Here is a 22,990-nt window from a genome sequence, read left to right as displayed (position 1 = left end):
CCGCCTGTTTGATGGAGGTTTCGTATGCTCCGCCCCCTCCAAAACAGCATCATCGCAGCATGCGCCGCACGCCATTGGAGTGGCTTCAGCGCGTCACCTGAAGACCCTGCCCCAATGCTCCGCCCCCGATGGGCTGAGTTCACAACGGCGCGGTTCACTTCAGGTCCCAGCTTTGCGGGAACCCGGGCATGGTGGCTACGGACTGTGTCCAGCGCCGCCAGTCGGGTGGGAGCCGTGTTGTTGGCCGGGGGGGGGGGGGGGTGCCTTTTGCGAGGACTGGGGGAACTGGTGGGGGTGGCCAGGGGGGCACCATCTGGCAGGTTGGGTCCACGCCCGGCTGGCGCCATGTTCCACGGTGCAACCGCTATAGGTTGTCAATGAGCGCATGCGCGGCCACTGATCCGGCCGTTTATTTTGTGGAGGCCGGGAGTTTTGCCTGGTCGATTCATCGGTGAGGGCCCAGCCAAGGACGATCAGCTGATTGCCTGTTGAGACTCGAGTCCAGGATTGTTCGAGGCTAAAGTAGAATTTCTCTTTGGATGCGTCAGTAGCTTCTAGTGTTAGGGTGTACGTGTTGGTTCTGGACTAGGGTGAGCTGAAGCGTCACAAGGTATTCCTTTATCCTGCATGGAGAGCCTCTGAGACGGCCAACTAGTTTGTTTTTAATTGTGATGCCAATGCCTGGAGGTGCCGATCTTCTGGTTTACCTTTCCAGAGGAAGGTATAGCTGCCACCTTGTTTCTTGAGCTGGCCTTCCCTGACCTGTTGGTTCTCGCCTCGGAGAGCAATGTCAATGGTGAAATGCCTGAATCCCTGACAACAATGACTGTACTAAGGTCTGGTCTGTCGCTGTTGAGTTTGTCCATGTGGGTCCTGATGTTCCAGGTCCCAAATCCTTTTAAGAGGTGGAAGACACCTGTGCAGGAGTTCTTTTAACATGGCCTGGCACGCCAGCTATCATACGGGCTTGACAATGTAAAGCCTTGGTTGAGTGGCAAGAGGTTCCCAAGACAACTGGAGACCAGGCTCCGTTGCCTGGGCCTAGGTGATACAAACACACATGGCCCTACTGTCCTCCTTTCTCCCTCTCACATGGGATTCACAAAGTGCAGGGTTGGCCTCACACCTCATGCTGGTGGCAGTGGGCTGGGAGTTTGTTTGATTCCATTGGGCTTGCGGCAGCCCATGCGCTGCTTAATGCTGAGTTTGTCGCTCAGAGAGCCTGCTCTTTAAACTGCTGCCACTCCATGTTCTGCTCTTTAAACTGCTCCCACTTCCTGTTCCTGCTTTTTAAACTGCTGTCACTCTATGTTTCTGCTCTTACCTGCCCCCACTTCCCGTTTCTGCTCTTTAAACTGCCCCGCTTCCTGTTCCTACTCTTTAAACATGACTTTTTGACTTTTACCACAGGATAGTTTTAGTTAAGTGAGCCATTATTACAATAGTCAAACATTTCATCCTCAATTTATTTTCCATTATTAATATTCTAAAATGCATTCTAATATGAGGACAGATTGTATCTAATTTCTAAACTGTATCTTGACATATTAGTTCAGGCACATAGCAGACGGCAGCACAGGGGTGCACTGGTTAGTGTGTTGTTCCTCGTGTCTTAATAAAGCTCGCAGTCTCAAATGTGGAGAAGATGCTTTATTGTGAGTTCGTTCAGTTTCCAGAGCTCGACCTAGAACTACCTTCCAGTGCTAACTACCAGCTTTGCTTGCCGTGTGTCCTGCTTACCAGCCCGCCTGCTGTGAAGAGTGTGTCCTCACTTCCTGTCCTGATCTATTTATATGGCTCTCCCGTGCTCCCTCTAGTGGTCGCTCAGTTGTGTTGCATCTGGTTAACTTGTGATCACCACATCCCCCTTTTTCTCTTAACATATTTTCTGAACATCGTTAAAGAAAATTGTACATCCTGTCCCAGTGTATTTATAGCTCTCCCGCTCGTGTTTGCTCTGTTGTTTTTGTATCTGGTCAATCTACGATCACCACATCCCCCTCTTTCTCATTACATAGTTTCTGTACATCATTAAGGAAAATTATACAGAACAGTAACTTATGATATGCGTATCTATACAAGTGATGATGCTATTGCCTTGGTTAACAAAGCCAATGTATTTATATGTCCAAACTTAATAAACACATTTATGAGTCCAAACTTGATGAATTTGTTCAGAGCTTTTTTTTTTTTTTCTTTTTGTTGTTGATGACGTGGTGATATTGATATTGCAAGTCCGCTGTGAATGTTGTTGGTGTTCCTTGTTATCTTAAGTACCCAATGCGTCATCCCGAGGTGTTTGCATGGTCACATCACTGATGTTGACTGGCATGGACTTTTTTTTGTGCTTGTGGTGTTGATTTATTGTCTCATCCGCCTTGGATGCTGGTGTGCTTGCTTGTTCTGGAGCAGACGTGAGTTTGTGCGATTCGTTGTCATCCCATGACATGTTTGTAGTCTTGTTATCGTTTTGCAGTGTGCTGTGGCATCGTCCATCATGTGCCAAGTAGTGCCATTGTGTACAAGTTGTTGTTTCATTGCTGTTGTTTCTGTCGTTCCTGTTTTTGTTGTTTCCGTTGCCGTACTTGTCGCTGTTTTTGTCGTTTCTGTCTTTGTTGTTGTCGCTATCTTTGCTCCTGACTTTGTTGTGTTTGTTGCCATTCTTGTTGTTTCTGCCTCTGTCGTTGTCGCTATCTTTGTGCCTGACGTTGTTGTTTGTCTTGTTGCGCCTCATGTTGCTTTTATTCTTGCTGTTGTCGTTCTCGTTTCTGCTGTGCTTCTTGCTATTGTTGTTTGTCTTGTCGCGCTTCATGTTGCTTTTCTTCTTGCTGTTGTCGTTCTCGTTTCTGCTGTGCTTCTTGCTATTGTTGTTGGTCTTGTCGCGCTTCATGTTGTTTTTGTTCTTGCTGTGTTTCTTTTGACTTTTGTTTTTCTTGTTATACTCTATGAGTGTCCCGAGTGGATAATTTGAGTCATTGAGCATTCCGTCTCGCGAGTGGTGCGAATGATCTGATGTTGCATCGGTGCAGGTGACATCAATCAGTTGTGGAGAATTGGATTCCGCATCTTTGCTTTCTTGGTGCTCGTCTTCTCGCGAGTGGTGCGAATGATCTGATGTTGCATCGGTGCAGGTGACATCAATCAGTTGTGGAGAATTGGATTCCGCATCTTTGCTTTCTTGGTGCTCGTCTTCCGGAGTCAAAGTCTTCTTGATTACATTTGACGCGGTGTCTGTGGACTCTCGGCGCTCCTCTTCTGGAGTCCAAATCTGCATGATTTCAGTTGACGTGGTTTCTCTAGACTCTTGGTGCTCCGCTTCTGGAGTTAAAATCTTCATGATTTCTGTTGATGTTATCTCACTGGACTCCAGGTGCTCCTCTTCTGGAGTCAAAATCTGCATGGTTTCTTTTTGTTTGATGTCTCTGGACTCCAGGTGCTCCTCTTCTGGAGTCAGAATCTGCATGGTTTCTTTCGGCATTGTCTCTGTGGACTCCAGGTGCTCCTCTTCTGGAGTCAAAATCTGCATGTTTTCTTTTGGCGTTGTCTCTCTGGGCTCCAGGTGCTCCTCTTCTGGAGTCAAAATCTGCATGTTTTCTTTCGGCATCGTCTCTCTGGACTGTTGGGTGGCCCGACTCTGTGCTTCTGTACAGACAAGCTGAGAACTGTCAGTCTCACTGTGATCCTGTACGTCGAGTGCGAGCACCTTGTCACTGTTTTCGCTCTGTGCTTCGGTACAGACAAGCTGAGAACTGTCAGTCTCACTGTGATCCTGTACGTTGAGTGTGATCACCTTGTCACTGTCTTCGCATGCAGTGGGCAGAGGTGCATTGTCTTCTTCTTGTTCCTGTGAGCGTGTTGGACTTTCATAGTCCGCTCTTTCTTCTTGTTCCTGTGAGCGTGTTGGACTTTCATAGTCTGCTCTTTCTTCTTGTTCCTGTGAGCGTGTTGGACTTTCATAGTCTGCTTTTTCTTCTTGTTCCTGTGAGCGTGTTGGACTTTCATAGTCCGCTCTTTCTTCTTGTTCCTGTGAGCTTGGTAGACTTTCATAGTCTGCTTGCGGTTGCTCAGGTACAGCGGGTTTACCTTCATGGTCTTGTTCATGCTTGGTGTCCGCCCGGGAGTGTTTGCTTGCATCCCTGTTGGCGTCTTTCATCACTCGCACTGTGGAGCCTGTCATTGCTCGCTCCGTGGAGTCTTCCTGTGCTCTCTGTGTGGCGTCGTCTTCGTCTTGGGTATTGCTGTCATCCAATGTATCGACGAGCTGCCATGGCACCATGGTGTTGGATTCATCCACCATGAGTAGAGTCGTGTTGAGCTTTGCAACGGTGTCGCTGATGCTGTGATCAACATGTCCAAATAACTCCTCCATGTCTGAGTAGTATTCTTTGAAACCCATTTCATCTTCGTTGGCTTCTTCTACCACGAGTTGATTCGTGTTGAACTTTGCGACCGTGTCGCTGATGCTGTGATAAGCATATCCGAATGACTCAGCTGTGTCTGAGTAGTATTCTCCGAAAACCAAATCATCCTGGTTGGATTCTTCTACCACGAGTTGGTTCGTGTTGTGCTTTGCGACCGTGTCGCTGATGCTGTGATAAGCATATCCGACTGACTCAGCTATGTCTGAGTAGTATTCTTCGAAAACCAAAGCATTTTGGTTGGATTCATCTACCACGAGTTGGTTCGTGTTGTACTTTGCGACCGTGTCGCTGATGCTGTGATAAGCATATCCGACTGACCCAGTCAGGTCTGAGAGGTAATCGTCGAAAAACAAATCATCTTTTGTTGTTTCGGAATTCTTTTTGTTCGCTTCACTGTGTGTGGTGAAGGCAGCTTTTTCCAAGGTTTTGTGCAAGTTGTTTTTCACTGTTGGTTTAAGTTCAGGCGTTTTTCTGTGTTCTGAGGCAAGAAAATTTGGTTTTACCACTTTAAGTGTCTTGTTTTCAATTTTCGGGCATTTCCCTTTTAAGTGGGCGTGGTCAGGATTCTCAGACGTCATGACGTCACGCGTAGGAACGACTTGCACATGCGCAAATCGGCTTTCTTTCCTTGTGCGGTTCGGTGTCCATTGCGCATGCGCGGCTTGCGCATGCGCATGACGGTCCGCGACGAAGACTTTTTTTGACTGCGCATGCGCGGCTTGCGCATGCGCATAACGATCGGCGCCGCGATCTTTTGTAAACTGCGCATGCGCGACTTCCGGTTCCGGCGCATGCGTGACTTCCGGTTCCGGCGCATGCGCGACTTCCGGTTCCGGCGCATGCGCAACTTCCGGTTCCGGCGCATGCGCAGACGCGATTTGTAGTTCTTTGCTTACCAGAGACTGCAAAATGTGCTCCAACGCCATTTTATCGCGGATTTCAGCGTTTTTTTCTTTCTAAAAGTTGTAAGTTACCTTTTCTTTCCGATCTGGACTGGATTTCAGCGTTTTGGCTTTGTGAAAAATTCATGTTATTTCTTCTTTTTGATCTGTACTGTGCATTCGCGATTTCCTGATCTTTTTGTGATTTTTTAAGTCTTGCATCACTCAGTCTCTGTGCAGGTTGGACTGTGAGCATGCCTTGCTGTTCAAATTTCTCACAGTACTCTTCAAATTTGTTTAGTAACGTTTGTAAGCTGTTCCTGTCTTCACCTTTTGAGTATTTAAATCCATTATACACTTTCCTATTGACAGGCCCTTCGATGAGAATTGCTATTTTAATTTTTTCTGAGGCTTCTGCTACATCATTAGCTATGAGATAAAAATCGAACATTTGTTTAAACCTTTTCCAGACATTTCTTACATTACCAGTCGTGTCCAGCTGAGGTGGGTATCCATGCCACATCCTCGAATTAGCGATGTCTTCCCCAGTCAAATGTCCAGTAGGAGATTTCCATGCCATTTTGTGCTTTCTGTATCTGCAGCTGAGTTGTCCTGTCGTAAGCGTCCTGAAATCACTGCTGGTACCATGTGTTGTTCCTCGTGTCTTAATAAAGCTCGCAGTCTCAAATGTGGAGAAGATGCTTTATTGTGAGTTTGTTCAGTTTCCAGAGCTCGACCTAGAACTACCTTCCAGTGCTAACTACCAGCTTTGCTTGCCGTGTGTCCTGCTTACCAGCCCGCCTGCTGTGAAGAGTGTGTCCTCACCTCCTGTCCTGATCTATTTATATGGCTCTCCCGTGCTCCCTCTAGTGGTCGCTCAGTTGTGTTGCATCTGGTTAACTTGTGATCACCACAGTTAGCACTGTTGCTTCACGGCACCAAGGACCCGGGTTTGGTCCCAGCCTCAGGTCATTGTCCTTGTGGAGTTTGCACATACTCTAACTACCGCACAGTTCTGGTTGAACCGCTCTTACCGGCTGCCATAAGCATATCACAAGGAATTTGATAATAAAACCTGTTTGGCCACTTTAGATCACAGATCATAGAATTTACAGTGCTGAAGGAGGCCATTCGGTCCATCGAGTCTACACCGCCCCCCGAAAGAGCACCCTACCTAAGCCCAAACCTCCGCCCTATCCCCGCAACCCAGCAACCCCATCTAACTTTTGGACACTACAGGACAATTTAGCGTGACCAATCCACCTAACCCGCACATCTTTGGAGGAAGCCAGAGCACCTGGAATAAACCCACACAGACATGAGGAGAATGTGCAGACTCTGCACAGACAGTGACCCAAGCCAGGAATCAAACCCGCGCTCCTGACGCTGTGAAGCAACAGTGCTAACCACTGAACACACCTTCCATGGGCATCAAGTCCTGAAGAGGGAATTAAACCCAGAGCTTCTGGCTCAGAGGTAATGGTGTTACCAGTGTGCCACAAGACTCCCTTATTTATTATTATACCAGACTATTAGTGGACTGAAAATTCAACACAACATCAGTGGTATGAATTCTAAGCTGAACTGTTTGTCATTTAATTGCTGAAGTTATTTTATTGCATTGAAATATTCCATGATTCATCGATAAAAGGTCAGCAAGCTGTCCATATATCGCAGTGGCAGCAAAAAAGTCAGTGAGATAGAACATAGAACATAGAACGATACAGCGCAGTACAGGCCCTTCGGCCCTCGATGTTGCACCGACATGGAAAAAATCTAAAGGCCATCTAACCTACACTATGCCCTTATCATCCATATGCTTATCCAATAAACTTTTAAATGCCCCCAATGTTGGCGAGTTCACTACTGTTGCAGGTAGGGCATTCCACGGCCTCACCACTCTTTGCGTAAAAAACCCACCTCTGACCTCTGTCCTATATCTATTACCCCTCAATTTAAGGCTATGTCCCCTCCTGCTAGCCACCTCCATCCGTGGGAGAAGTCTCTCGCTGTCCACCCTATCTAACCCTCTGATCATTTTGTATGCCTCTATTAAGTCACCTCTTAACCTTCTTCTCTCTAACGAAAACAACCTCAAGTCCATCAGCCTTTCCTCATAAGATTTTCCCTCCATACCAGGCAACATCCTGGTAAATCTCCTCTGCACCCGTTCCAAAGCTTCCACGTCCTTCCTATAATGAGGCGACCAGAACTGTACGCAATACTCCAAATGCGGCCGTACTAGAGTTTTGTACAACTGCAACATGACCTCATGGCTCCGGAACTCAATCCCTCTACCAATAAAGGCCAACACACCATAGGCCTTCTTCACAACCCTATCAACCTGGGTGGCAACTTTCAGGGATCTATGTACATGGACACCGAGATCCCTCTGCTCATCCACACTACCAAGAATTTTACCATTAGCCAAATATTCCGCATTTCTGTTATTCTTTCCAAAGTGAATCACCTCCCACTTCTCCACATTAAACTCCATTTGCCACCTCTCAGCCCAGCTCTGCAGCTTATCTATGTCCCTCTGTAACCTGCAACATCCTTCCGCACTGTCTACAACTCCACCGACTTTAGTGTCATCAGCAAATTTACTCACCCATCCTTCCGCGCCCTCCTCTAGGTCATTTATAAAATTGACAAACAGCAACGGCCCCAGAACAGATCCTTGTGGTACGCCACTCGTAACTGAACTCCATTCTGAACATTTCCCATCAACTACCACTCTCTGTCTTCTTTCAACTAGCCAATTTCTGATCCACATCTCCAAATCACCCTCAATCCCCAGCCTCCGTATTTTCTGCAATAGCCGACCGTGGGGAACCTTATCAAACGCTTTACTGAAATCCATATACACCACATCAACTGCTCTACCCTCGTCAACCTGTTCAGTCACCTTCTCAAAGAACTCGATAAGGTTTGTGAGGCATGACCTACCCTTCACAAAACCATGCTGACTGTCCCTAATCATATTATTCCTATCTAGGTGATTATAAATCGTATCTTTTATAATCCTCTCCAAGACTTTACCCACCACAGACGTTAGGCTCACCGGCCTATAGTTACCGGGGTTATCTCTACTCCCCTTCTTGAACAAAGGGACCACATTTGCTATCCTCCAGTCCTCTGGCACTATTCCTGTAGCCAACGATGACCTAAAAATCAAAGCCAAAGGCTCAGCAATCTCTTCCCTGGCTTCCCAGAGAATCCTAGGATAAATCCCATCCGGCCCCGGGGACTTATCTATTTTCACCTTGTCCAGAATTGCCAACACTTCTTCCCTACGCACCTCAATGCCATCTATTCTAATAGCCTGGGTCTCAGCATTCTCCTCCACAATATTATCTTTTTCCTGAGTGAATACTGACGAAAAGTATTCATTTAGTATCTCGCTTATCTCCTCAGCCTCCACACACAACTTCCCACCACTGTCCTTGACTGGCCCTACTCTTACCCTAGTCATTCTTTTATTCCTGACATACCTATAGAAAGCTTTTGGGTTTTCCTTGATCCTACCTGCCAAAGACTTCTCATGTCCCCTCCTTGCTCGTCTCAGCTCTCTCTTTAGATCCTTCCTCGCTTCCTTGTAACTATCAAGCGCCCCAACTGAAACTTCACGCCTCATCTTCACATAGGCCTCCTTCTTCCTCTTAACAAGAGATTCCACTTCTTTGGTAAACCACGGTTCCCTCGCTCGACCCCTTCCTCCCTGCCTGACTGGTACGTACTTATCAAGAACATGCAATAGCTGTTCCTTGAACAAGCTCCACATATCCAGTGTGCCCAACCCTTGCAGCCTACTTCTCCAACCAACACATCCTAAGTCATGTCTAATGGCATCATAATTGCCCTTCCCCCAGCTATAACTCTTGCCCTGCGGGGTATACTTATCCCTTTCCATCACTAACGTAAAGGTCACCGAATTGTGGTCACTGTTTCCAAAGTGCTCACCTACCTCCAGATCTAACACCTGGCCTGGTTCATTACCCAAAACCAAATCCAATGTGGCCTCGCCTCTTGTTGGCCTGTCAACATATTGTGTCAGAAAACCCTCCTGCACACATTGTACAAAGAATGACCCATCTAATGTACTCGAACTATATCTTTTCCAGTCAATATTTGGAAAGTTAAAGTCTCCCATAACAACTACCCTGTTACTTTCGCTCTTTTCCAGAATCATCTTCGCCATCCTTTCCTCTACATCCCTAGAACTATTAGGTGGCCTATAGAAAACTCCCAACAGGGTGACCTCTCCTTTCCTATTTCTAACCTCAGCCCATACTACCTCGGAAGAAGAGTCCCCATCTAGCATCCTTTCCGCCACCGTAATACTGTCCTTGACTAGCAGCGCCACACCTCCCCCTCTTTTGCCCCCTTCTCTGAGCTTACTAAAACACCTAAACCCCGGAACCTGCAACAACCATTCCTGTCCCTGCTCTATCCATGTCTCTGAAATGGCCACAACATCGAAGTCCCAGGTACCAACCCATGCTGCCAGTTCCCCTACCTTATTTCGTATACTCCTGGCATTGAAGTAGACACACTTCAAACCACCTACCTGAACACTGGCACCCTCCTGCAAAGTCAAATCTGTGCTCCTGACCTCTATACTCTCAATCTCCCGTACCCCAAAACTACAATCCAGGTTCCCATGCCCCTGCTGAATTAGTTTAAACCCCCCCAAAGAGCACTAACAAATCTCCCCCCCAGGATATTGGTGCCCCTCAGGTTCAGATGTAGACCATCCTGTCTATAGAGGTCCCACCTTCCCCAGAAAGAGCCCCAGTTATCCAGAAATCTGAATCCCTCCCGCCTGCACCATCCCTGTAGCCACGTGTTTAATTGCTCTCTCTCCCTATTCCTCATCTCACTATCACGTGGCACGGGCAACAACCCAGAGATAACAACTCTGTTTGTTCTCGCTCTGAGCTTCCATCCTAGCTCCCTAAAGGCCTGCCTGACATCCTTGTCCCCTTTCCTACCTATGTCGTTAGTATAGAGATAGAAATAGAAAATGCTGGAAATACTCAGCAGGTCTGGCAGCATCTGTGGAGAGAGAAAACGGAGTTCAGGTTTCAAGTCGAATGTGACTCACCAGAATCGTTCTGATGAAGAGTCATATTTGACCTGAAACATCAACTCTCTCTGTCTCTCCGCAGATGCTTCCAGGCCTGCTGAGTGTTTCCAGCACGTTCTGATTATTTTTTTATGACTTCCAGCATCCTAGGTACTTTGTTGTTAAAATGGTGATGAATCTGTCAGATGGACTGAGGGGAAAAAGCAAGACGTATTAATCTCCTTGTGCTTGCAAGTGTAATAATTGAAATGCTTTTGCAAAGTTCAACCAAAAAAGTAAAACTCAAATAAAGGTTGCCAGAATTTCATCGCACCTCCAAGGTCAGAGAATAAGTATACTTTTCAAACAGGAATACAGCGGGTGAGATTCTCCGGTTGACGAAATTGCGTTCACCGAACGGCCGGAGAATCCCCGTTCACGACCAAATCGGGGGCGGTGCTGCTTTTGCGATGATCTCTACCCTCTAAAGCGGCGTATCAACATTGCCTGAGGACCACTCCCCGATACTCCACCGCCGATCGGCCGAGCTCCCGACGGCGCCGGTCGCGTGTAGTCTCATCCGTCGGGAATTCGGCATGGTGGCTGCACACTCAGCCCAGTGCCGCCACAGTTGGGGGTCAATCCACGGGCTGGGGGGACTTTGCCAGGGGCTGGGGCACTGTTGGGGGTGGTCCGGGGTCTGCAAGCTGGCCAAACAGGGGGCACTATTTCGCAGGCCGGGTCCACGAGCGGCCAGCGTCATGTTGAACGACGCGGCTGCTGCAGGCCGCCGCTGTGCGTATGCGCGGCCACGGACCCGGCAAAATCTCCGGGCCATATCAGCAGCGAGAGCCGGTTGCTCTACTCTGCCTTGATGCTAGCCCCCAGACAAACGGAGGATTGGTTTTCATTTTGCGCCATTTGTTTTGTCGTAAAACACCACGGTTCCCACGCCAGCGTAGGGACATAGCCTCAAAATCGGAGACTCCAGCCCAAAGATTTCATTAAAGAAGTCCCAAATTGATTTCTGATTCTGATGCAAAGCGAGAATCTTCCGCTTGAGTCCATTTACCACCCCCATCCCGAAACTTCAAACATATTGGATTCAGAAAATTAACAGGAAATTACACAAATTAACACATAGGCAGAGAAATTGGATGGATCGATAGAAGCAAGGTGGCGAGTTGGATTGATGTGTATTCCAGAGAATTGAGCCAGACAGTAAGAATCTATTAAAATTGAAAAACAACACTCTCCTGGCACTCGATTCCTTCTCATTCTTGCAAAAGAAACACAAAGAAATAAGGGGTGCAAACATCTGGGTCAGGTTTCACCGACCCCCCACCGGGCCGGAGAATCGCCGGGAGCCGGCATGAATCCTGCCCCGACGCCGGCTGCCAGATTCTTTGGCGCCGGTTTTTCGGCGGGGGCGGGAATCACGCCCCACCTGTCGGGGGCCGTTGCCGGCAGCCCCCCTGGCGATTCTCTGGCCCGCGATGAGCCGAGTTGCTGCCATTTTCGGTGGGTCCCGACGGCGTAAAATACACCAGGTCCATACTGGCGGGACCTGGCTCTGTGGGCGACCTACAGAGTCCTCGGGGGATCTGGCCCCGGGGGGGGGGGGGGGGGGGGGCTCCACGGTGGCCTGGCCCACGCTCGGGGCCCACCGATCCGCCAGCAGGCCTGTGCCATGGAGGCCATGGAGGCACGCTTTCCCTCCGCGCCAGCCGTGTAACGGTCCGCCATGTCCGACGCGGAGAAGAACCCACCTGTGCATGCGCTGGGATGATGCCAGCACACATTAGCGCTCACGCACATGCACCAACTCGAAAGATTCCACACCTATCGGGCAGCCCGATGCCGGAGTGGTTCATGCCACTCCTCGCCGCCTGAGTGGCCCGCCCCACCGGTTCATGGAGAATCACGCCCCAGATCTGTTTAACTTAGCATTGACCAGATGCAAAGGGGTTAACTGTCTCCTGTCTGTTCAATCTGCTTCGTTGGCCACAACAAAGGCTTAAGTTAATTTTTCAAGAGATAGGCCTCTTCCAAATCAAAATGTATTTAGCTAGTTAAGCTGTGAGCAATAAGAAGACAATCAAACCAATGTTTTCTTGAGACAATGATGGAGCAAATTCATTAACCACTAAAATTAAGAAATAATAGTAATGCAACATCAAGCATTTAACCCTTGCGAAGTCATTTGGGCCCACAAAGACAAAGACACACAGACGTATCAAAGGGATTTAGATTCCAAATTAAAAAAACGAGGAAAAGGATGTTGTGTTAAGTGTTCTTTACTTGACCTTGAGGCTTCGACTTTAAAATGCTACGGCTGATTTGATTCAGCTGGTTTCGTGGAATTGTCAAATGGAGAAGACCTTGAAATTATTAAGAGACATAGGTTTATTGGTCGGTTCTGGCAGAGTTGTCTTCTCAATCGGGCTGGCAATTTTACTCTGAAGAGAGAGGGGGAGAGAGAGGGAGAAAGAATAGCCTTCAACCGGTTTTGCCTGTGTAGTAATCCATGGGAGGCAGGAGTTCCGTCACCACACCAATATTTATTTACAATAACGATATTACAGGAGCAGCTACAAACAGTGCTGCTAGCAGTCCAGTCAACTTAAGACTGGCTCACAAAGGCTACACAGGTGCTTATATGGGCCCCCTCAACGAGCTATCATTGAGGGAGCTCATACTCCAATTGGCCAACCAATAAAGCCAATTGGAGTTCATTACACCCCTACCCCCCAAGGTCCGAGGAATTCCTGCCAGCTGGCATTCCTCTTGAGCTTCTTCCTGCTCTTCATGTCTGGGTCTGTCACACTGTGTGTCGTCCGCCGGGTCATTCTCCGATGTGGGCGGGGTGTACCTTATAGGTGCCCGTCTTTTCCTTGATGACCTCCTTGGATGTTGTTCTTCCTCCTCCTTGGGGAGAGGTGTCGCGGCTACCTCGTCGAACGTGTCCATCTCCAACTCTGACGACTGGATGACGGGGTCTGGAGAAATTGCTCGGGGCTGGGGTGTGGGTATCCTTTCCGTCTGGGCTATCCCAGCTTGAGGCGATCCTGCTTCGCCTGCCTCCAGGTGTGGTTCCGCTGCCCTTATTTGGTCTAGGTGTTTCTTCAGCACCTTACCTCCTATCGAAACCTCATAGGATATGGGCCCTGTTTGAGACTCTACCGTGCCTTTAACCCACGTTGGTCCATTCCCATAATTCTTGACCCAAACCGGTGCCCCCACCTGGAAATGTCTCTGCTGCCGACTATTATCATGCCCCCTGCGTTGGGCCTCCTGTTGTTTCTCCACTTTCCCCGTTAAATGTGGAAAAAGGATACTCAGCCTCGTTCTCAGCCACCTTCCCATTAAGAGTTCGGCTGGCGGTATGCCTGTTGTGGAATGCGGTGTGGTCCTGTAATCAAACAGCCAGCGGGAGAGCTTTGTGTCCATTGACGCTGCCGGCTGCTTCTTGAGTCCTGCTTTAAGTTTCTGGACCGCACTCTCTGCCAGGCCGTTGGTCGCTGGATGGTAAGGGGCCGTTTTGATGTGACGGACTCCATTTTCCTTCAGAAATTTTCCAAATTCCCCACTTGTGAATGCCGTTCCGTTGTCCGACACCAATACCTCTGGAAGTTCATGTGTTGCAAACGAGGCCCTGAGCTTTTCAATTGTCGATGCTGTGCTTGCCGCGTTTACCCGGTGGACGTCCAACCATTTGGAGTGGGCGTCCACTATCACCAAAAACATTGAGCCCATGAAAGGGCCGGCGTGGTCAATATGCAGGCGGGTCCACAGTCTGCCTGGCCATCCCCACGGGTGCAATGGTGCCGCTGGTGGCACTCTTTGCCCCTGTTGGCACTCCTGGCACCGACGTACCAAGGCTGCTATGTCTGTGTCCAAAACTGGCCACCAAACGTAGCTTCGAGCTAGCATCTTCATTTTAGACACCCCTGGGTGTCCGTGATGTAACTCAGTTAAGATTGCCTGACGGCCCTGAGCTGGGGCTATTACCCGGGCTCCCCATAATAGGATACCGTCTTCTATGGTTATTTGGTCCCTTCTGCTCCAGTATGGGTGCATCTGGGGCTCCACTGGTCTTTCCAGTTCCCCTGTTAGCAGTAAATGCTTCGTCTTGGCTAAAGCTGGGTCTTTTTGCATCCACAACCAAATATGTTGTGCGTCTACTGGTAGGGTGTCCAAAAAATTTAGAGTCATTACTGTCTCCTCTACTTTTGGTATTTGCGGCGGAATGTCCGGGAGGGGAAGTCTGCTCAAAGCATCTGCATGTGCTACTCGCGTTCCCGGTCTGTGCTCCAGAACGTATCTAAACGCCGCCAGTAGCAACGCCCAGCGTTGGATTCTAGCTGATGCAATCGGGGGCATTGACTTGTCTTATTTTAATAACTCTAATAACGGCTTATGGTCCGTCACTATGGTGAATTTCCGCCCGTACAGATACTGGTGAAATTTCTTTACTGCGAATATCACTGCCAGTCCTTCCTTCTCGATTTGGGCGTACTTCCTCTCAGCCATCGCCAAGGTCCTCGAAGCATAGGCTATTGGCCGTTCTTCCCCGTTCCTTCCTCTATGGGCTAAGACGGCTCCTACCCCGTAGGGGGATGCATCACAAGTGACCACCAACTCCTTCCTTGGGTCATAATGCTCTAGGACATTTTTGGATGACAGCTGTTCCTTAATATCCCTAAATGCTTGGTTTTGGCGGGCGGACCATTTCCATTCTTGCCCCTTTTTTAGTGGCTGGTGGAGGGGTTCTAGGATGGACGCCCTATTTTCAATAAATTTTCCATAATAGGTTACCAACCCTAGAAATGATCGTAACTCCTGGACCATGGTGGGAGCTGGGGCTTCTTTTATTGCCCTTACTCTGTCTTCTAATGGGTGTAAGCCTGACTCGTCTACTTTCTATCCCAGGTACGCCACTTGTGGGGCCAGAAAAACAAATTTTTCCCTTTTTAGCCGTACGCCTGCCTTTGCGAAACGCCTGAGCACTTCCTCCAGGTTCCTCAAGTGTTCCCTGTTTGTCCTACCCGTGATTAAGACATTGTCCAAATAAATCGCCACCTGCGGTAGTCCCTGCAGAATATTTTCCATCGTACGCTGGAATATAGCGCAGGCTGATGACACTCCGAAAGGTAGCCTAGTATAACGAAAAAGGCCCTTCAGGGTGTTGATCGTAGCAAACGTCTGGGAGCCCTTGTCCAGTTTTAACTGCAGGTAGGCGTGGCTCATGTCCAGTTTCGTGAACAAAAGCCCACCTGCCAATTTGGCATATAGGTCGTCTATTTTCGGGATTGGGTATTTGTCCAGCAGTGCAAACCGTCTGTTTGAAATCTCCACAGAGACATATCGAGCCGTCTGGCTTCAAATTTGGTACCACCGGCGCTGCCCATTCCGAGAACTGTACTGGTCTGATAATGCCGTCGCGCCGCAACCTTTCTAATTCGTCATCTACTTTCTTCCTTAATGCAAAAGGTAACCGGCCTGGCCTTACAAAATTTCGGAAGGGCTTCTGGGTCCATGTGCAAAGTTGCTTTGGCGCCTATGATTTTCCCCAAACCTTCCTGGAAGACCTCCGGGTATTTTTGGAGTACTCCACTCAACTGCCCGCTTCCACTCTGGAAAATTTTCATCCAATCTAATTTTAGGTCTTTCAGCCAGTTTCGTCCAATTAAGCTCGGTCCGGAGCCCTCTACTATCATCAACGGTAATCTGAGCAATTGTTTCTCATATTCCACGGGTACATGAGTCGTGCCTAGAACTTCCAGGGGTTCCCCCGTGTAGGTTTTAAGTTTCGTCGATGTTTTTGTTAGGGTTAGTGGCTGGAGTCCATCTTTGATTTTTCTAAATGCTACCACTCCCATTACTGATACGGCCGCACCCGTGTCTATTTCCATTATTGTCGGCTGCCCGTTCACCCGTGGGGTAATCTTAATGGGTTCTGCTTTCTTCGTTGCAATATTATATAATTGTTCCCCTTCGGAGGAGGATGGGGCGTCTAGGTTGTGTACTTCCCTGCGTCCCCACCTGCTATTCCTCTTTTGCCACCTCCTTCTAGGGTTTCTGTCGTTGTTACCCCACTCTGTCTGGTGCCAGAAACGGTCCTTCTCTGCTGGGGGAGCCTCAGCCGGTACTTCCCTCTGTCTCCAGTTAGTCCTGGCAGACTTGGGGGCAGTTCTGGGGTTTTCCTTTTTCCCTCTATTCCTCAGGCTTTTCCTGAGAGCGGCTATCTAGTAGCAGCACCCGTTGTGGTAGTCCCTCACAGGTATCTACCTCCATTGGCGTGCCCTGTAGTTCCTGCGCCCCACTTGCTGCCTTTTCTAGGGACAGTGCGAGCTGTAACGCCTGCCTGCAGTCTAGCTCCGTTTCCGCCAACAGGCGTTTCTGTATTGTGAGGTTGTTTATACCACACACTAACTGGTCCCGAAGCATTTCATTTAGCGTCGGGCCGAACTCACATTTTTCCGTCAGCCTTCTCAGGCGGGTCAAGAAATTTGTGATTGACTCCCTGTCTTCCCGCTTTGCTGTGTAGAATCTGTACCTATGCAAAATGAGGGGTGGTTTTGGGTTGTAGTGCTCTTTCACCAATTCCATTACTTCTTGGAAAGTTTTCGTGTCCGGCGCCTCGGGATAAGTCAGACTACGTATAATAGCGAAAGCTGAGGGTCCGCATGCCGACAGCAGGATAAGCCGTCTCCTTTCGTCCGTCATTATATAATTTGCCCGGAAGAAGTAAGACATTCTCTCCACATACTGGGACCAGTCCTCAATAGCCGGGTCGAATGCCTCTAACCTCCCAAAAAGCGGCATTTTTAAAATGGCAAGGCTTACCCTCCGAGTGCAGCAGCTGGTCTCCGCAAATTTCTTAGTTTACCTCGTCGCCACTGTAGTAATTCACAGGAGGCAGGAGTTCCGTCACCACACCAATATTTATTTACAATAACGATATTACAGGAGCAGCTACAAACAGTGCTGCTAGCAGTCCAGTCAACTTAAGACTGGCTCACAAAGCCTACACAGGTGCTTATATGGGTCCCCTCAACGAGCTATCATTGAGGGAGCTCATACTCCAATTGGCCAACCAATAAAGCCAATTGGAGTTCATTACAGCCTGCTAAAGAATTTTCTTGACAACAATGTGTTACTTACAATCTCTCTCAAGTGGATGGGAAGCCTTGCCTTCAAATACCTCACCTGCTGTGTATTTCCAAAAGGTTTTGGCTGTGACAGCCATTGTTTCAATATTCCTAAATTTCCATTTCTGCCCCTTCCTTAGACAGTTAGAGCTTCGGCGGGTGCCTGGATTATAGGAAATATCTCTCTCTCCACAATCCCCTTAGGGTTATTTGTTTGTTTCTCACCTTCACCTTGGAGTGAGTTTGGCATTTAAAAAAAATATATATTTTTTTCAATTAACAGGCAATTCAGCGTGGCCAATCCACCTAACCCGCAGATCTTTTGGGTTGTGGGGGTGAAACCTGCCATAATATACACACAAGTATATGATGGTGCACAGACAGGCATTGATTGACACACAGGATGACCAATGAACACACAGAACACAGCAGCCAATCACCAGACAGGACACGGCCAGAGGGCACTACTTTTCCCGCTCTCTTGGGATGCAGCCTCTGAGATAGTCAGAGCCCGTGAGCAACAACTAGAACATCCACCATCTGGTAGTAAGATAGTCTGGTCAGGTTAGCCTCAGGTCTCCAGTCAACTCAGCATAGTGTCAACCCACAATTAAAGTATGTATAATAGTTAAGAGTTCAATAAAATAGAGTTGCATTTATACAAGCCTGTCTCTCTCACTGCTACAGTAAACGCAGTCCTCGCAGACCCAGCATACCCAACACACCAAAACCCACACAGACACGGGGAGTATGTGCAAACTCCACACGGACAGTGACCCAGGGCCGGGATTCAAACCCAGGTCCTCAGCTCTGCAGTGCCAGTGCTAACCACTGTGCTGCCGTGCAGCCCCTGTTGCTTGGCATTTTTAAGCACTTTTACCTGGGGCAGCACGGTAGCATAGTGGTTAGCACAATTGCTTCATAGCTCCAGGGTCCCAGGTTCGATTCCCGGCTTGGGTCGCTGTCAGTGCGTAGTCTGCACGTTCTCCCCGTGTGTGCATGGGTTTCCTCCGGGTGCTAGGGTATCCTCCCACAGTCCAAAGATGTGCAGGTTAGGTGAAATTGCCGTTAGTGTCCAAAATTCTCCTTAGTGTTGGGTGGGGTTACTGGGTTATGGGGATCGGGTGGAGGTGTGGGCTTGGGTAGGGTGCTTTTTCCAAGAGCCGGCGCAGACTCGATGGGCCGAATGGCCTCCTTCTGCACTGTAAATTCTATGATCTATGACCTGTCTCAGTTCAAATAGCAAAATTTCCAGTCAGTTCAGAGTTGGAAAAACATATTTTCAAAGATAAAAGGGCATAGCCTCGTGACACTGTTTAATAGACTGCCACACATGTCAATACATCCTCCATCCAATAAACAGCTGAAACTAAGACAGAAAACACTGGAAATGTACAGCAGTTCAGTCAACATTTCAAATAAAAGTAATAGTTCCTCTTATGAAGGCTCACAGCTGAAATGTTAACTTATCTTATTCTCTTAGATACTGTTCAGAATGTTCTGCTTTTATTTCAGATCGACAGCAGTCATGCTTTTATTTCTTTTTGTTCCTCCTAGGATTAATTGTCTCTGGTTAAACCATTTGTAACCTTTTGTTTTTCTGTGGCAGATTCAATGACCACGACAGCCCAGATCATTCTGGAGGTAATACCACCAGAGCAACACGATGACTGATTCGCTCCACTGCTGGGACTAGCTGCTGATTGTTATGAATACTGTGAGGCTGCAAATGTCAAAGAAGTGCTTGGACATTTCAACGGACGCGTTCACTGGAATCCTAATCTCTTCCCAACGGTTCAAAAAAGAACTCTTGGACATTTCTGTGCCGCTGAGGTCCTGCGATTGGGAGCTCTTCTGGTCTTTTGTCAGGAAGGAGACTGTCAGAGATTGAGTGTATACAGTTATCTAAACCACTTCTCTGGGAGTGGGATGATTCTGCTGATCATCCACCCACTTTTTGGCAAGAAACCTAGAAGAATTCCCCCTCATTTGTCTTCCTCACCAATCTTATTTCTGGACCAGGTTATTTCCTCTGTTGGAAAGACTCTATTCATTATTGAAGAATGAGCGAGAGCCTTGTATTTATTAAAGCAGTATATGTTTTTCTGAATGTATATGTAGGTATACAGGCCAACCACTTTTTTTTTTAGGTAGAAACAATGCCAGAATTACTTTGCCTGTGAAGTAATGTAGTTGTGCTGGATGTATGATCATTGTTTATTTTTCTGTTTATAAACGATTTGGTCCGCATTCTTGCTCAGCCGGGCTAACTGGAGAGCTCTTTAAAAATGTAGGGCAGAACTTGATTATGGGATTCACGCCCCCGTTCCTATTTCTGAGAATTTTTGCCGGTGCGGATTGCTAGAACGCATGCAGCGTACCCACTCTTTCCAGCTCCAATGTGGAGGTGGGAAGACCAACTGTCCCCCTGGCAGTTTTAGTGGTATAAGGCCCTTTATGTATGTAGATGTGGTTCAAAGCCCCTCTGAGGAATTGTGAATCTTGGAGAACCACGGTCTTGAATCATCAATCAAATATACAGGCATTGAACATTCCCTTTAAAATACATTGGCCCTCTTACCTTCTTATAAAAGGTAAGTTGTCAATCAATCACAACTATTCATTGTAGCAATGTCAGAATCTCTTCTCCATTTCAGACCTCTGTAAAAACACTCAAATCCAGTGAAAAGATACTTCAAAGAATGAGCAGTTCATTACAAGTTAATAAAGCTGTCAATCAAACAAATATTTAATTCCCTTCTGCGTTGCACAAACATTGCTTGCTACGATGCAAACGGATTAACCGTTCATGGAGCTCAGCCAAGCATTCATAATGAGGCCACCTGTTCAGCATGTTTTTGTTGATGCAGTTGCCAGAATGAAATGAAATGAAATGAAAATCCCTTATTGTCACAGGAAGGGTTCAAATTAAGTTGCTGTGAAAAGCCCCTAGTCGCCACATTCCCGCGCCTGTTTGGGGAGGCTGGTACGGGAATTGAACCCGCGGTGCTGGCCTGCCTTGGTCTGCTTTAAAAGCCAGCAATTCATCTCTGTGCTAAACAAGCCCGCGGTGGGGGGTGGAGGAGAGTCAGGGTTGAGAGTTTGAGGGCCTGACTTTCATCCAGTAAACGGAGATGGGAATTCCAACCTGTCAGCCTGCCAACCTGTCACGCTGCCAACCTGTCAGACCTGCCAACCTGTCAGCCTGCCAACCTGTTAGACCTTCCAACCTGTCAACCCGTTAGACCAGCCAACCTGTCAGACCTTCAACCTGTCAGACCTTCCAACCTATCAGACCTTCCAACCTGTCAGACCTTCCAACCTGTCAGACCTTCCAACCTGTCAACCTTCCAACCTGTCAGACCTTCCAACCTGTCAGACCTTCCAACCTGTCGACCTGTCAACCTGTCAGATCTTCCAACCTGTCAGACCTTCCAACCTGTCTGACCTTCCAACCCGTCAGACCTTCCAACCTGTCAACCTGTCAGACCTTCCAACCTGTCAGACCTTCCAACCTGTTAGACCTTCCAACCTGTCAGACCTTCCAACCCGTCAGACCTTCCAACCTGTCAGACCTTCCAACCTGCCAGACCTTCCAACCTGCCAACCCGTCAGACCTTCTAACCTGCCAACCTGTCAGACCTTCCAACCTGTCAGACCTTCCAACCCGTCAGACCTTCCAACCTGTCAACCTGCCAACCTGTCAGACCTTCCAACCCGTCAGACCTTCCAACCCGTCAGACCTTCCAACCCGTCAGACCTTCTAACCTGCCAACCTGTCAACCTGCCAACCTGTCAGACCTTCCAACCCGTCAGACCTTCCAACCTGTCAACCTGCCAACCTGTCAGACCTTCCAACCTGTCAGACCTTCCAACCTGTCAGACCTTCCAACCTGTCAGACCTTCCAACCCGTCAGACCTTCCAACCCGTCAGACCTTCCAACCCATCAGACCTTCCAACCTGTCAGACCTTCCAACCTGTCAGACCTTCCAACCTGTCAACCGGCCAACCTGTCAACCTGCCAACCTGTCAGACCTTCCAACCTGTCACAGGAAGGGTTCAAATTAAGTTGCTGTGAAAAGCCCCTAGTCGCCACATTCCCGCGCCTGTTTGGGGAGGCTGGTACGGGAATTGAACCCGCGGTGCTGGCCTGCCTTGGTCTGCTTTAAAAGCCAGCAATTCATCTCTGTGCTAAACAAGCCCGCGGTGGGGGGTGGAGGAGAGTCAGGGTTGAGAGTTTGAGGGCCTGACTTTCATCCAGTAAACGGAGATGGGAATTCCAACCTGTCAGCCTGCCAACCTGTCACGCTGCCAACCTGTCAGACCTGCCAACCTGTCACGCTGCCAGCCTGTCAGCCTGCCAACCTGTTAGACCTTCCAACCTGTCAACCCGTTAGACCTGCCAACCTGTCAGACCTTCAACCTGTCAGACCTGCCAACCTGTCAGACCTTCCAACCTGTCAGACCTTCCAACCTGTCAGACCTGCCAACCCGTCAGACCTGCCAACCCATCAGACCTTCCAACCTGTCAACCGCCAGACCTTCCAACGTGTCAACCTGCCAACCTGTCAGACCTTCAACCTGTCAGACCTTCCAACCTGTCAGACCTTCCAACCTGTCAACCTGCCAACCTGTCAGACCTTCCAACCTGTCAGACCTTCAACCTGTCAGACCTTCCAACCTGTCAACCTGTCAGACCTTCCAACCTGTCAGACCTTCCAACCTGTCAGACCTTCAACCTGTCAGACCTTCCAACCTGTCAGACCTTCCAACCTGTCAACCTGTCAGACCTTCCAACCTGTCAGACCTTCCAACCTGTCAGACCTTCCAACCCGTCAGACCTTCCAACCCGTCAGACCTTCCAACCTGTCAACCTGTCAACCTGCCAGACCTTCCAACCTGTCAACCTGCCAACCTGTCAGACCTTCCAACCTGTCAACCTACCAACCCGTCAGACCTTCCAACCCGTCAGACCTTCCAACCCGTCAGACCTTCCAACCTGCCAATCTGTCAGACCTTCCAACCTGTCAACCTGTCAGACCTTCCAATATGTCAGACCTTCCAACCTGTCAACCCGTTAGACCTTCCAACCTGTCAGACCTTCCAACCTGTCAACCTTCCAACCTGCCAATATGTCAGACCTTCCAACCTGTCAGACCTTCCAATATGTCAGACCTTCCAACCTGTCAGACCTTCCAACCTGTCAACCTGCCAACCTGTCAGACCTTCCAACCTGTCAACTTTGCAACCTGACCGCTTCTGCTGCAGGCTTAATCCAAACTCCATCGATCCTCGCCTCCCAGGGTGAAGATATCATGGATTGGCGAGGGAGGGGCTCCTTAGCGGAAGCAGAGTTGCGAGGTTGGGAACTTTCTGATTCCTGATAACCGTCTCCTTCACAAAAACCTGATCCATGGTTGGGTCCACCTCGTTAAGACATTGAATCATACCTATTACACCAACTG

At 48.6% G+C, this 22,990-nt stretch overlaps 1 protein-coding gene across 1 annotated transcript in view; it reads left to right on the top strand.

Annotated features, from left to right (window-relative positions):
* slc7a11 (solute carrier family 7 member 11) overlaps positions 1 to 20,270 on the top strand; it is a 242,286-nt gene extending 222,016 nt beyond the window's left edge. Inside the window, exon 12 of the mRNA XM_038792505.1 lies at positions 19,134 to 20,270. The gene's annotated coding sequence lies outside the window, so the exon portion shown is untranslated. The remainder of the gene's footprint in view (positions 1 to 19,133) is intronic.
* The last annotated feature ends 2,720 nt before the right edge of the window (positions 20,271 to 22,990 follow it).

Source organism: Scyliorhinus canicula, chromosome 3 (genome assembly GCF_902713615.1).
Source record: "Scyliorhinus canicula chromosome 3, sScyCan1.1, whole genome shotgun sequence".
In the NCBI taxonomy this organism is placed as follows: Eukaryota; Metazoa; Chordata; class Chondrichthyes; order Carcharhiniformes; family Scyliorhinidae; genus Scyliorhinus; species Scyliorhinus canicula.
This window is presented reverse-complemented; position numbering and strand designations above follow the sequence as displayed.